Source organism: Cydia pomonella, chromosome 2 (assembly GCF_033807575.1).
Source record: "Cydia pomonella isolate Wapato2018A chromosome 2, ilCydPomo1, whole genome shotgun sequence".
Taxonomy (NCBI): domain Eukaryota; kingdom Metazoa; phylum Arthropoda; class Insecta; order Lepidoptera; family Tortricidae; genus Cydia; species Cydia pomonella.
Genome location: NC_084704.1, coordinates 21159006 through 21173548, shown reverse-complemented (window position 1 = coordinate 21173548; position 14543 = coordinate 21159006). Strand labels below are relative to the sequence as shown.

General features: G+C 36.2%; 1 protein-coding gene across 3 annotated transcripts in view; it reads right to left on the bottom strand.

The window, feature by feature from the left end:
• The window catches only part of LOC133534628 (ATP-binding cassette sub-family G member 1-like), a 202273-nt gene that overhangs the window by 160358 nt on the left and 27372 nt on the right, over positions 1-14543 (bottom strand). The gene's annotated exons all lie outside the window — the stretch shown is intronic.

Sequence of the window (14543 nt, the reverse complement as noted above, 5' to 3'; positions counted from 1 at the left end):
AAGAGTAAAAAGACTAACACCATATTGACATTATTTACCACGAAATGGGCTCGCCTCAGCATAATGCTGACCGGAAGGTCAGCTCTGATCTCCCGGCGAGACCATTTGTGGGCCACGATTGCAACTGTACGGCACAGTCTCGTAAAACTGAACGCATCCACTTGCGACAACTACTAGCGCTATTTACGTGTAAGACAGAAATTAAATGTCAGATAAGCTAAAACGCCATGCCGTACAAGGTATTAATAAATAACAATGAAAAAAATTATTAATAACAATGGAAAAATTACATCAGTTTAAGTGACACGTGAAATTACCGTGAAAACATTACAAATATTTATAAAGTTTTTAGTAGTATTTAGTAGTTTTTTTGTAAAACTTTGAAAAAGACGGGGGAATTAGTAGCAGATTTTGAGAGCATCTAATGGAGGAAATAAATTTAAACCGGGTTTTGAGGTAAGAAGGAGTCATAGGATGAAATAGTGTGGCATTGGCATACAGGAGGGAAAGCATATTCGTGTTACAGCGGAAACGGATAGGCAACCATTTAAGTTGCGAACGAAAGCTTGAAATATGCTCAAATTTTCGCAATTCGAAAATAAATCTAATGCAAACAAGGAATGATTATGTGCTAAATAAATAGATTTTGGTTTTTTTGTCACCTTTTAAATATATTTAAAAAAATCATAAGTTTTCAATGTAGTTATAAATAGGTCGCTCACCTACCAAGTTTCCTCCTTCACGTTCAGTGTTACATGCTAGCTATCGTGAACTACGGCGATGTGTCTTCTCCGGCGCGACCGGTAATGTCTCTCGTATTTCTTATAGGATCGAGATCGACTGACTTAGCAAATGCCTTTTTGGAATTGCGCAAATAATGTCGTGAAATCTAATTTACTGGTGTATTGCCATTTCGGGAAAAAAAAATCACCTGATTTCATTTCCCAACCAACTTATCGCATAACGTTTAGTTAACGAACATTTGCCAATTCCTTATTTCCTCATTACGAACTGCTTACGGACGAATACTTATTTAGTTAGTTTTATCTTAGTTCATGCAGGTGTACTGAAGGATAAAGATCAATATTCTTCCCGCGGGACTTATGGATTGTGAAAAAAGCTATGACTCCCTAGGAAGTTAAACATTTTTTTTTAAATTATGTAACTTACACAAACCAAGTAGCATAAATGAGTTTTATACTTTTTCCTACTCCTCTACTGTTATCTGTCATTTATGCATTCATTAACACGAATATAAGAACATACATAAAAGATTTCAAGAAAAGTCTATATTGTCTATTCCTCATAAAAGCTCTTGTGCTTTTATAAGCTATAATGTTACTGCGATTAATGGCTACCAACCTAACAAAACCAAAACGAATACAGTTTTAAACTAAGTGCATTGATGCCAACTTACAAAATATTCATTTGGTTGCATAGTAAAAATAATTACTTCATAAGTCAGAAACACGCATGTGACACCCGTAATATAGCAACACCCATAGACTACGAAGACCGCTTAGCGTTGCTTGTTAGTCTCCGTAGGCTACGGTGGCCAAAATTGAGAAAAAACTGTGCAAAAAATTAATTTAGCAAGTAGCAAGTACCAGGGCCTCATGAGTTAGGAGGAGGTGTCGCCGACCGGCCGGCCGCGGCCCGGGGCGGGCCGGGCGCGTAACAAGGTATGCTCGCGCGTCTTGGCTATATACTTTTGCTGTAATTTGTTTACCTAAATTAAGATTTATTTTTGTTGACTCGTAGGAAAAATATTGTATGCAACGTTGTATAAGTAGGTCAAAAAATTCTCGTGGCGTATTCCTTTACAATGTTCGCCTACGCCTTCGGCTCCGGCTCACATTGTAACTCACGCCACTCGCCTTTTTTGACCCTTCTTATACAACTGTTGCATAAAATACTATTTCCTACTCCTCTACTGTTATCTGTCATTTATGCATTCATTAACACGAATATAAGAACATACATAAAAGGTTTCAAGAAAAGTCTATATTGTCTATTCCTCATAAAAGCTCTTGTGCTTTTAACCACTATAACGTTACTGCGATTAATGGCTACCAACCTAAAAAAACCAAAACGAATACAGTTTTAAACTAAGTGCATTGCTGCCAACTTACAAAATATTCATTTGGTTGCATAGTAAAAATAATTACTTCATAAGTCAGAAACACGCATGTGACACCTGTAATATAGCAACACCCATAGACTACGAAGACCGCTTAGCGTCGCTTGTTAGTCTCCGTAGGCTACGGTGGCCAAAATTGAGAAAAAGCTGTCCAAAAATTTAATTTAGCAAGTAGCAAGTACCAGGGCCTCATGAGTTACGAGAAGGTGTCGCCGACCGACCGGGCCACGGCGGGCCGGGCGCGTAACAAGGCATAGTAGAATGCAACCAAATTAATATTTTGTAAGTTGGCAGCAATGCACTTAGTTTGAAACTGTATTAGTTTTGATTTTGTTAGGTTGGTAGCCATTAATCGTAGTAACGTTATAGCGATTTTAAAGCACGAGTGCTGTTATGAGGAATAGACAATACAGACTTTTCTTGAAACCTTTTGTGTATGCTCTTATATTCCTGTTAATGAATGTATAAATGACAGATAACAGTAGAGGAGTAGGAAAAATATTTTTACATAATTTTCAACCGTGGCTGAATGCCGAATAGGTCTGTGCCTTAGATGCATAACCTGTCAACAAATGACAATATGGCGGACGAATGTTTGATATGTCACCGTATTTAAGAATAATTCCGCTTAAAATTTAGTTTTTTCTTCACAAGTGTGGTGAAAAACATTCTGTGTAACTCCGGGGGTAAGAATGTTGCAAACTCGGGTCTTTAATTCCCTCGTGCCCAAAATTTCATTTACCCCCTCGTTGCACAATGTATTATTAGCTTAGTGTGCTATATAAGGATAATTGAAAGATACTCGTCCCTACATAATTTTACTAAAGCTCACGTTAGTGTGCCATACGGCCAACACGAAGACTCACTTGCCCAGACATATTACGCCCAGAAAGCTGGAAACTCTTTTAAACATTAATTGTAGAGTTCGAAAGGTGTTTCTTATAAATCTTAGCACATATCGTGTGCGCGTCGGATGCTTGAATAACATCCGACGCGTCCAATATCAAAAAAATAGTTTTTTTGCCGATAGCATAGTTTTTATAACTAGTAGAAAGAAATTGACTTTATTAAAAACGTGGCTTATAAAAGAATGTTTTTACTGTATTAATGATTATCTAAGTTTCTGATGAGTGTTACTAGTATGTAAGTAAATATGTTAACATAATTATATGTGTATACTGTACATGTATGTACACCTGAAAAGGTAAAGTTTCGGTGTGACAAATATGCAATTGTATATTCGACCTACAATGTAACCTGATTCTTACATACAATAAAAAAACTTTAAACTTTGAACTTTGACAACATTTCATTTTTATCACACCTGAAATAGTACAAGTGCTTTGGAAAAAAAAGGTTTCTGATCTCTTCTCTTCACTGCAATATATTAATATAAATTTAATATCGCTTATTACAAGAAATACAAAAGAATAAAACAATTGTTGTAATTTTACTAATTCTCCGGCACAATAGGTGAAATGCCATTGTCATTCATCAGAAAAAAAATGCTGTCATAATATTGGATATCACATTGTCAATAATACGACGTTATTATTGAAATTCAAAACAAATAAAAATTTATTTGCATAATTATCGAGAAATCGTTTTTAAAATGGACAAAGACGTATGGATCGATGAAGTATATAATATACTCCCCCAAAGTATACCAAACATTGTTTCGTCCTACCTTTACCTACTGCAAAAATGATTCGTCGAAGACATGGCATAAACATTTAATTACATTAAATTCGTTATTGTTTATCCGTCGGTCCATCAAATCCGTATGAAAGCCAGGTATCGTATTCATGTATCAGTATCCGTTATTATATCCAAGATCTTCGTAGACATCTGATATTTTTACCAAAATTGATTTAAAACCAGTTTAAAACCTTGACAATGACAACGTCAAATTAATTAGGTAAGTCATGACTTTTTTCCAAGCCGTGTCTTATCCAACCTCGACATTGGCAGAATCATCAACACCTTAATGGAGCCATAACATGAAAAATTGATTGATTGACTTTTTTCCAATCGAGACAAGATTAGCTTCTGGTGTAGAACTGGAGTTACGCTATTTTAGAATAACTACACATTTTTTTTTAATACAAGCTGTATTAAAAAGAATAAACTATCGGCGTATTCCTCGTTTCATTTAAAATGTAGAGAACTAAAAAAAAATAGGGTAAGAAATATGAGATGTTGTCACTTGAAGAGCATAAATATGCAACAAATTATGCTTGAAACATTTTATCACACGATTAACGGTTTTTGAGATAGAGGGCGCAGAACGCGCAGTTCAGCCATCGTACTATAAGGTAAGGTCAAATGTGAATATCGATAAATAATACCTTCTATCAAGTAATTAAAACATCATTTAAATGATCAGTTGACACAGATTTTTAAACCAAAGATGTCTGCTTTGTGGACAACAGTTAAGTGCTTGTATCCATGTAAGTACATATATAGGTTAAAATGGAGTAGGTATCTCCTTATTTGAAATCGATTTTGTACCTAGTGGAACTCAGGTTTGGTGCAACATAGGCACACGCAGTTTTCGTCATCCGACTCGTCATGATGAGCACTTGGGACAGCAGTATCCAAGATAGAGCTGATGCTGAACCCTGGCAGTACCTGGTGGAACTCAGGTTTGGTGCAACATAGGCACACGCTGTTTTTGTCATCAGATTCGTCTTGATGAGCAGTTGAGAGAGCAGTACCCAAGATAGAGCTGATTCTGAATTCTGGCAGTATCTAATAGAACTCAGGTATGGTGCAGCATAGGCACACGCTGTTACGGTCAACTAACTCGTCTTGAGCACTTGTGATAAAAGTATCCGAGATAGAGCTGATCCTGAACTCTGGCAGTACCTAATGGAACTCAGGTATAGTGCAGCATAGGCACACGCTGTTACGGTCAACTAACTCGTCTTGATGAGCATTTGGGAGAGAAGTATCCAAGATAGAGCTGATGCTGAACCCTCGCAGTACCTAGTGGAAATCAGGTTTGGTGCAACATAGGTACACGCTGTTTTCGTCACCCGACTCGTCATGATGAGCACTTGGGAGAGCAGTACCCAAGATAGAGCTGATCCTAAACCCTGGCAGTACCTAGTGGAACTCAGGTTTGTTGCAGCATAGGCACACGCTATTTTGGTCATCCGACTCGTCTTGATGAGCACTTGGGAGAGCAGTACCCGAGATAGAGCTGATACTGAACTCTGGCAGTACCTGGTGGAACTCAGGTTTGGTGTTACATAGGCACACGCTATTTTCGTCATCTGACTCGTCTTGATAAGCAGTTGGGAGAGAAGTATCCCAAATAGAGCTGATGCTGAACCTTGGCAGTACCTAGTGGTACTCAGGTTTGGTGCAACATAGGCACACGCAGTTTTCGTCATCCGACTCGTCATGATGAGCACTTGGGACAGCAGTATCCAAGATAGAGCTGATGCTGAACCCTAGCAGTACCTGGTGGAACTCAGGTTTGGTGCAACATAGGCACACGCTGTTTTTGTCATCAGATTCGTCTTGATGAGCACTTGAGATAAAAAGGCAAACAGATTATTTCAAAATTGAATTGCTCATCCCATATAATTTACTATATGGAAAAAGAAAATGATATGTAACTTGCCCTAGTTTCCCCCTCATTTTTGGAGGTAGCCACGATACGATCTCATGGCTACTGGCCTAGATCAGCGTTGTCTGACTCAAAGAACAATTGTGCCAAACGGCATCGCCAGAGACTAAAGTGCATATGGCATTTTACACTTACTTCCTCTCCACTATAGGTGTTGTGTCATGAAATAAAAAATCTTCAAACTGTATGTCATTATTTGTCCACGATTGTGTGTTTGTGAGGAAATGACAAATAAAAGTACAGTATAGAAAATAAATACATAAATAATGTTCGACGAAAAGTTCATAGAGCTGTAACCGGATACCGCATCGGAACCAGGAAATTGGTGTTTCACGCCTTGCGCATAATAAATAGCGTCGCTGTCTGCACGATCCTTTGCCGAATCTTATACAATGTTCATCTGCTTTCTATTTCAAGAATATTATATCAGATGTCAAATAACTTCTTGCTTGCCTATAGATAATTCGTTCAATAAACGGGGCAATAGGGGCGTAGTATACACAGTAGAACATTAGAATTTAAATAGGTAACTACTTACCCGCTAGTTTCCTATTGAAGAAATCAGAAACGTAGTGTAATTGTATAAAAACAACTTTATTTTGTGGATTCAAAGTACCTATTTTCTAATAAAATTACTTCACCGAAGTAAAATTACGTATAGTAAGTAAAAGAGGATGTGTCTCTGATGAAATTGCATCACTCCATCTTAAGCGCATTTACCTCTATCGAACCTTACCCCTGTTGACCGCTTGAGAAATCCTCTTTTAAAAATAGGTAGGTCACCAAAGGGACGGAACGTGGTAAACAAAGCATGCTATAGGTAAGTAGCATAGTATTTTTATATACCGGAATATTCTTACTGGAATATTATTCAATATTTTTTAGCATACGAAGTACTTTAATCATAATGAGATAATTTAAATCAAATTTACCAAAAACATGGTTGAACAGAATCGTCACTCTCACTTCCGAAATAAGTTTATACCAGCCATCAACCTTATTACATACCGTCATACAAATGAATTGTAGCTGAGGAGCCGGCGATGCTAAATGTGTAGTTACTATTGAGCATCGTAGGGATCTATTGGAATTGAAAGATTACATTTATTTTCCGTTGAGCAAAAGCGTCTACCTACAGTTTTTTTTTTTGTTAAATTTCGGAGGGCTAATAAAATTGTTAAGTAGATTGTGGATTTGGTCATTTTGGTCCAGGTTCATTTTTTAGGGTTCCGTAGTCAACTAGGAACCCTTATAGTTTCGCCATGTCCGTCTGTCTGTCTGTCTGTCTGTCTGTCCGAGGCTTTGCTCCGTGGTCGTTAGTGCTAGAAAGCTGAAATTTGGCATGGATATATAAATCAATAAAGCCGACAAAGTCGTACAATAAAATCTAATTTTTTTTTTTAGGGTACCTCCCCTACACGTAAATGGGGCGTGAATTTTTTTTTTTTGCTTTAACCCTACAGTGTGGGGTATTGTTGGAAAGGTCTTTCAAAACTAATAGGGGTCTTCAACAAACATTTCTTGATAAAGTGAATATATTCGGAGATAATCGCTCCGAAAGAAAAATAAAATGTGTCCCCCCCCTCTAACTTTTGAACCATAGGTCCAAAAAATATGAAAAAAATCGTGGAAGTAGAGCTTACGAAATACATTAAATGAAAACTATAGCGGACATGATCAGTTTAGCTGTTTTTGAGTTATCGCAAAAAGTTTCCCCTTCATAGTAAAAAGACTTACTTTAATTAGGTACTGATTATGCAAATTTGCCTATTTGTTTAACTCGGGTGAAAGGTACCGTTTCATCCCTTGGTTAACAATTTACTATACTTTAAGCTCCAGTTTAGCTTATTGTGACGGCCGCTCATGCTCACATGCTCTTGGCCGCTTTTTTAATTGTTCTATAACTTAATCTGCCAATTATTTGTACGCATTTCCTTAATCTGATGATCACAAGTTCTTCGCCCGATTTTCACATTGTAACCGCCAGATTAAAGGGGCCCACTGATTACCAGTGCACCGGACGATATCAGCCTGTCAGTTATTCGCAAAAGCTGATAAACGCGAATAACTGACAGGCAGATATCGTCCGGCGAACTGATATTTAGTGGGTTCCTTTAGAAAACGCGTACACATAATTGACTGATTAAGTAATAGCACAATTATAGAACTAATTTCCACCACTAAACCAATCAACAATCTGCTTAATGATTTGTTGAACCCCCCGCCAACCAACAGGTTGGCGGGGGGTTCAACAAATCGTAGCTCAACATAGACGGATATGTGATAAAGGTAGACTCCACGGGGTCGCAAGATGTCACTCATATCTTAATCTGACGCGCTAGAATAACTACAAAAATCCCCTCTTGGGCTCCCCAACCATTACGTCCCCTTGAAGCAGCTGCGTCCGCAACCGCAGTGCATGCGGTAGCAGATTACAGAAGTGCGCTAATCCTACAAACGAGACCGATTACTCAGCTTACTTAGCTGCCGTAATACAGCCAAATTTGCAAGTCAGAAATCTAGACCGTAGAACGTCTTAAGGCGAGAAGTCAGTCTTATGTCTGAAACTTTCAAAATTGCTGTCGTGCCAAATTTCGTAATATCAATTGATACTATCTAGAAGGTCTTTAAGAACTTGATATGTCGCATCAATGACAAATGATCTTGATTTATCATTGATGCGACATTATCTTGCTCACGCTTATTGCTGAGCGCGAGATGAACTATGCCTGTTATAGATCGTGTCATTCACGAAGACGCGTGCCTTGCCTGCCGTGCCTCGTATTCTCATGTTATTAAAGATTGGATTTGATAAATCTGCGCGTCATTGCGGATGACACGAACTATACCTATATTATATTAATAACAAATCAAGTGTAACTACTTTTTTTATGATAGAGGCGGCAAACGAGCAGACGGATCACCTGATGGTAAGCGATTACCGCCGCCCATGGACACCTGCAACACCAGAGGAGTTGTAAGTGCGTTGCCGGAATTTAAGATGTGAGTACGCTCTTTTCTTGAAGGTTTAAAGGTCGTATCGGTACGGAAATACCGCAGGCGACAGCTCATTCCACAGTTTAGCTGTGCAAGACAGAAAGTTTTGCACAGTTGAGGACTGCCAACCATCTAAGTGGTGAGGATGGAAATGTTCTCGCGTAGGGTGATGGCGAAAAGAAGAGGCAGGGATTAATCCGAACAATTCCTCGGAGCACTCGCCGTTTAACTACGTATGTATACTTAGGCCTCTTAAGACTTGTAAGGTAGACTAACCTACTTATTTTTACGGTTCAGGACATACTCCGAGGGATGACAATCGGTAAGTACCCTATTATTAAGTCTTTGCCGGCAATTTGTCTGTGTTTATCAGCAGGATCGGGAGCGAGAGCGGGTATCTCAAGAACCGTAACTGTTAGATTTAAGCTAAGACGAAAGTGGACGACCGCCCCGAAACCGCTTTTCCATACAAACTCAAACGTATTCGTAGTTGACAATTCGTTGTATATCAATAACCAATCTATGCCCCTTCGTTAAATTGTTGTTGATTTTTTTATAATAAATAAATAGAAAACCGAAGGAAGTGAAACGAAGAGGCATGGTTAATATACATTAAATTTTATAAATGTACTTTCTATGATGTTTATTCCAGAGAGGAAAATGGTGACTACGTTTGTATGAAGAAGAGAACCTTATCTTTCCTCTTAAACGGAAAAAATAAACTATAAGAACTAAACAAGCGTGAAACATTGTAAATAATTGTCTCATATCATATAGTATACCTCATGAACCACCTATGTAAACTTCGTCGCTGCGGAAATTAGACGTATGTATATGCATTACAATTCAATTGCCTTACCCCTACTGAAGACTATCTATATTAGAGAAATCTGCCTCACGGGTCACTTTGAAAACTACAAGGCTAGTCTTAGAACTGGGATGTTCATTGGAGTAATAACTAACTGTCTCTGTTCTGTTTTCCCACCAACAAACAACCAACCAATGCACATGACCAAATCTAGTTAACATCAAATAATGTGTTGATTGCAATTGAAATCGAAATATACATGTAATACTTATCTATACCTCTATGAAATGAATCGTTTTAATTTGTAGATTGTGATATATATTTATGATGGTAAAAACAGAAGTACTAAATAATATAACGGGAATTTTGAAAAATAGTGCTATTACAACTAGAACCTGTCAAGAAAAACTTTTATAAACAAAAAGCATACTATTCATACTATAATATAAAATTAGTGCGGCTTTTTAAGAAAATAGACAAAATCTGACATGTAAATCGTACTATCATACAATAAAATGTTACATTTTAGTTCATTGTAATTTATAACCGCGAAAATCGAAGTTCGTCAATTGCGGGCATTTTTCTCTGTCACTCTAATTAGGTCTTAGTGAGAGTAAAAGAGAAAGATCCCCGCAATTTGTGAATTTCGGTTTTCGCGGTAGGCCCTCTGACCATTTGTAACACTAGTTTCAACAATATAATGATTTATTTAAGGTTGGGATTGCGTATCCTTACCAAAGCTTGGTGTGTAATGCTCTAGATTAGTACCTATACCATTACCTATACGTAGGTTATTTGTGGGATGTTGTCAGGAATGATAAAATATGTTTTACAGTACATATGGGGCTACTTTATAGCACTAGTACGAAAAGTAGCATATTACGTTACTGTGTCGAACATTTAAAGGGCCATATGTACTGTAAAACGTTGTACGATACATGTGCGAATAGGTAATTCGCAACTCGTGTCGATTTAAAACACTCCCTTCGGTCGTGTTTTAATTTATCGCCACTCGTTTCGAATTTCCTATTTTTCGCACTTGTATCGTAATGTACTATTTGTTATCGTCGCATTCGCCACGGCCGCATGCATGTAGCAAGTCTATCTATAGTACCTATACTTGCTTTAAGGTTCCATAGCAGACATGGGTAGTAAGTGTTAAAGCAAAACAGAAACTTATTTAGCCGCCATAAACAAGTTTAGTGCAAAAAAGTGCAAAGAGAATATAACTCCTTAGTAAAAAAAACTTTACGTCCTCACGGTTTAGGTGAAGGCAAGCCTTGTGTTATTGGTATAAGGACGTTATGGACTTCAAAACTTTTATTGCTGTATCTTCACAAAAAGATATTTTACTATATAGCCTCCTTGAGTATTTAATAAAACGTGGAATCAAAAAGAACAAGGAAATGTTTTTTTTTTATTTCGTATTCTAATTCGCGTTTCTTTTGCCTCCAATATTATGTATATTTTGCTTAATAATATGCATATTTAATTAACAAAATCGTATGAACAGTAAATGCGATAGTAGTAAGTGGGCCGAAAATAAATGATCTCCTTTTAATTTGATTTCAATTGATAGGACTGCGACATGATGTTAACATTGTTAACGGGTAAAAAAAAAACTTTATTAACTATCCAATAGCTAATTATAATAATATTGCATTAAAAAACGATGGGATTATTTATGTGTGCAAATCAGTTTATTTTTACTTCAACTTTGAGTGAATGATTTCTAGACTATATTTTGAGCATTATAGCGAGAGGCATGAAGTACAAAATGGAGTGAAGGAAAAGGGACACAATGGAATCCAAGTATTTCGAATTTATATTAGATCCCGCGCTTTGAATTTTGAACCAGAATCACTTAGTGGCATTCCGATTAAAATCGAATATTGCTCGCTGTTTTTCAGCAGCAAACTGGCGTACGGTTTGATGTGAATTCACAAATTCTGGAATATCGAGAGACGAACGTGAAGATGACGAACGTCTACGATCACGTTGATCAGTGACACTTCAATTGTATACGCTTCTCATTTATTTTCATTTACCAGGGCTATTAAATTTTTCATTTATTTGGTACGAACAATGATTAGAATTAATAATAAAAACTATAAGTAATCTAAATCTAAAATATTACTAAATTAGATCTAAAATAAAACTAAAACAAATATATAAATGGCCCCTGCGGCATAGTATCGAAGACGCTACCAGCATTTCCTCACTGGATCGTTAAACTGATGCATTGAGCTAGGGCTATGATTAGTACTATTGCAAAAGTTCCTACTTTGCAATAGTACTAATCATGTTAATGACATGTCATGTTGTTATGACAGCAGGGAATAAAATGTATTTTTTTCGCATCCTAGAGGGACAGAAAAAAATTAGACGGTATGAAAAATTTAACATTTCAAAAAATGCTCCAAATATCAGGAGTGGACTCGATTTCTATTCGAGAGAAACTAACAAATTTTGGGTTAATTCGACTTAAAATCAGGAGTTGTCTTCAGTTTTACATACAAAATTTTGGTGTTTTTCTTTGCCATACAAAAATTTATGTAAAAATTGCCAAGTTTAGATCGGGATTTGTTTTTTTTTTTATGAAAATGCCCGCATTTATTTTAAAAATTGCAGTTGATATGAGTGTCACACACTGTAATCGTAATTTGCGTTCATGGATCAATTTTATTGTAGAGCGGAAATTCTATCATGTTGGAAATACAGGTATGTTTTCGTGATATTATTATTTATAATATTTATGTTATTCGATCTGTTTTGATGGCCAAGAAATAAATTTTGATGTCTAAATTATGTAATTTAGTTATCATTCGTACTTGTATTTCGCTCGTACTATTCCGTACATGTATTGGTGCGAGCGAGATGCACGGTCAAATTATCCTCCTAAGTCCCAAAAGCTTAAAAAGTTTTGTTCTTGAATTTGGAACCTTATCTTTAATATAAGTTAAAATTAAATTTTGGAATAAAGCCTTTATAAGGGCCTCTGGGAATCAGGAGGAATAAAATGACATCAATATGATGTTAAAATGTAAGTTTGAATTGGCTTCTGCATTATAAATCAAATAGTGTTTAACTATTTGAAATTAAAGGGGTGGCAAATATATTCTTTGGGCCCGATTCGAAGAATTATTGAGACGCGTTTAAGATCTTGGAAAGATTTTTAAAAGATCGAGAACTAAACGACATGTCAAAATTGACGATTATTTTGATTCCGCTGTAATCCCAATAAGATCTATCTACGATATTTCTACTGCTCTACGAATCTAGCTGCTTCTGTTAATTATACGACATAAAAACGATATCTAAATGAGAACTTATGTAAACCAGAACTTATCGTTATCGTGGTGCATTCTTCAAATCGGGCCGTTTGCCGATCATTTAAATTGGAATGCGAGGCTTATCATAAATACATATGACTCAAGACAAAATTATATATTAATAGTTGAAACCATTAGAAAAAGGACGGCAGTTTCTTGGACTAATTTTAAGACGAAGAGAAGTTATTAATTAATTACTGATTCAATTACGATAGCCTATTCGTAATTGAATTGAAACGGAACAAATTTAACAGGAAAAAAAAAATCAAACCATACTGATAGGTACATTGAAAATGAACAGATTATCTTGCATCGTTCATGGTCACAGACTCACAGACCACCTCAACTACTAGACAGAGCACAGGAGCCAATGGAAGTCACCACTCATTAGCGCTCTCGTATAAATTTAGTATGGAAGCGTAACCACTTGTTTCAGTTGCACCCACAATAACGAACATTAATCGTAAATAAATTAATAGTAGTTTATTTATGTGACTGCTACATAATGAAAGGCATTAAAATACGAGTGTGGTTTTATGAAACGAACGTAGTGAGTCACAAAGGATCACACAAGTGTTTTAATACCTAATTCTCTACAGTTACTGACACTGTTTTATCTACACAAATATTATTAGCTCTCTATGATGTGTTTAGGAACCGTATGTAACTACGGCCAGCGGCTATATTACGTTACGACCAGCATTGCGGCATCGTTGCTCTGTCGCGGTATTCTCGGATATGAGGTGGCGCCTCCGAAATATCTAGATCGCTCATTTTACACAAAAGTTTTGCTATAGGTAGTTTATAGACAACTAAACAAAATAATATTGTACGCACTAAATTAAAGATAACCTGAACGTCATATGGCGGTAAATAAAAACTTCTTTCACGCATGGCACGCATTATTTTTTATTCTGAGACAAAATATAGGTAATGTTAATCATTTGAAATAAGTACAAGCTTAATTCATTTTGTTCAGTTTGCGAATCGATCATAATATTTCTCATATTTTTTTAGTAACTAGCAAACTGCAAGCACCCTTCGCATTTTGTTTTTTCTGTCGCTTTAGAAATGCTTTATTATTTGAAGGGTTTTTAGAGTTCGTCTGTATGACAAAAAATAATAAAATGGTCAAAAGTAAGTAAAGATGCGTAAAAACCATGATGATAAAAAATATGTGTAATGTTACGAATAACTGTCAAAAAACAAAATTAAAATAAATTTGTTATAACTACTTCCAAAACACTTCAAAATGTGCACAAACGTCTTAGTCAGTCGGATAAATAAGATTATTATTTAAAATGTGAAAAAATACGACATCTACTAGGTAAGGACTTAACTTTGGAACTTACAAAAACCATTTTTTAGTCTTCTTTAATTTGCTCTTCATGTCATTACAAACAAAGAAAGATAACCATTGTAACAAATACAGGCTACAATATTATAATTGAATTCTGATTAATTAGTCCCTAATTAACGGTCGCAAACAAAACGATGAATCTTTGAGGCTGGGTGAGACGAATTCGACGTTTTAATTAAATGCTTTCAATATTATAATACAGTGGTTATTCCTAACATTTTAATAAGAAAGACACTGTACATAAGCAGGTACCTGAAGGTATAGTACAT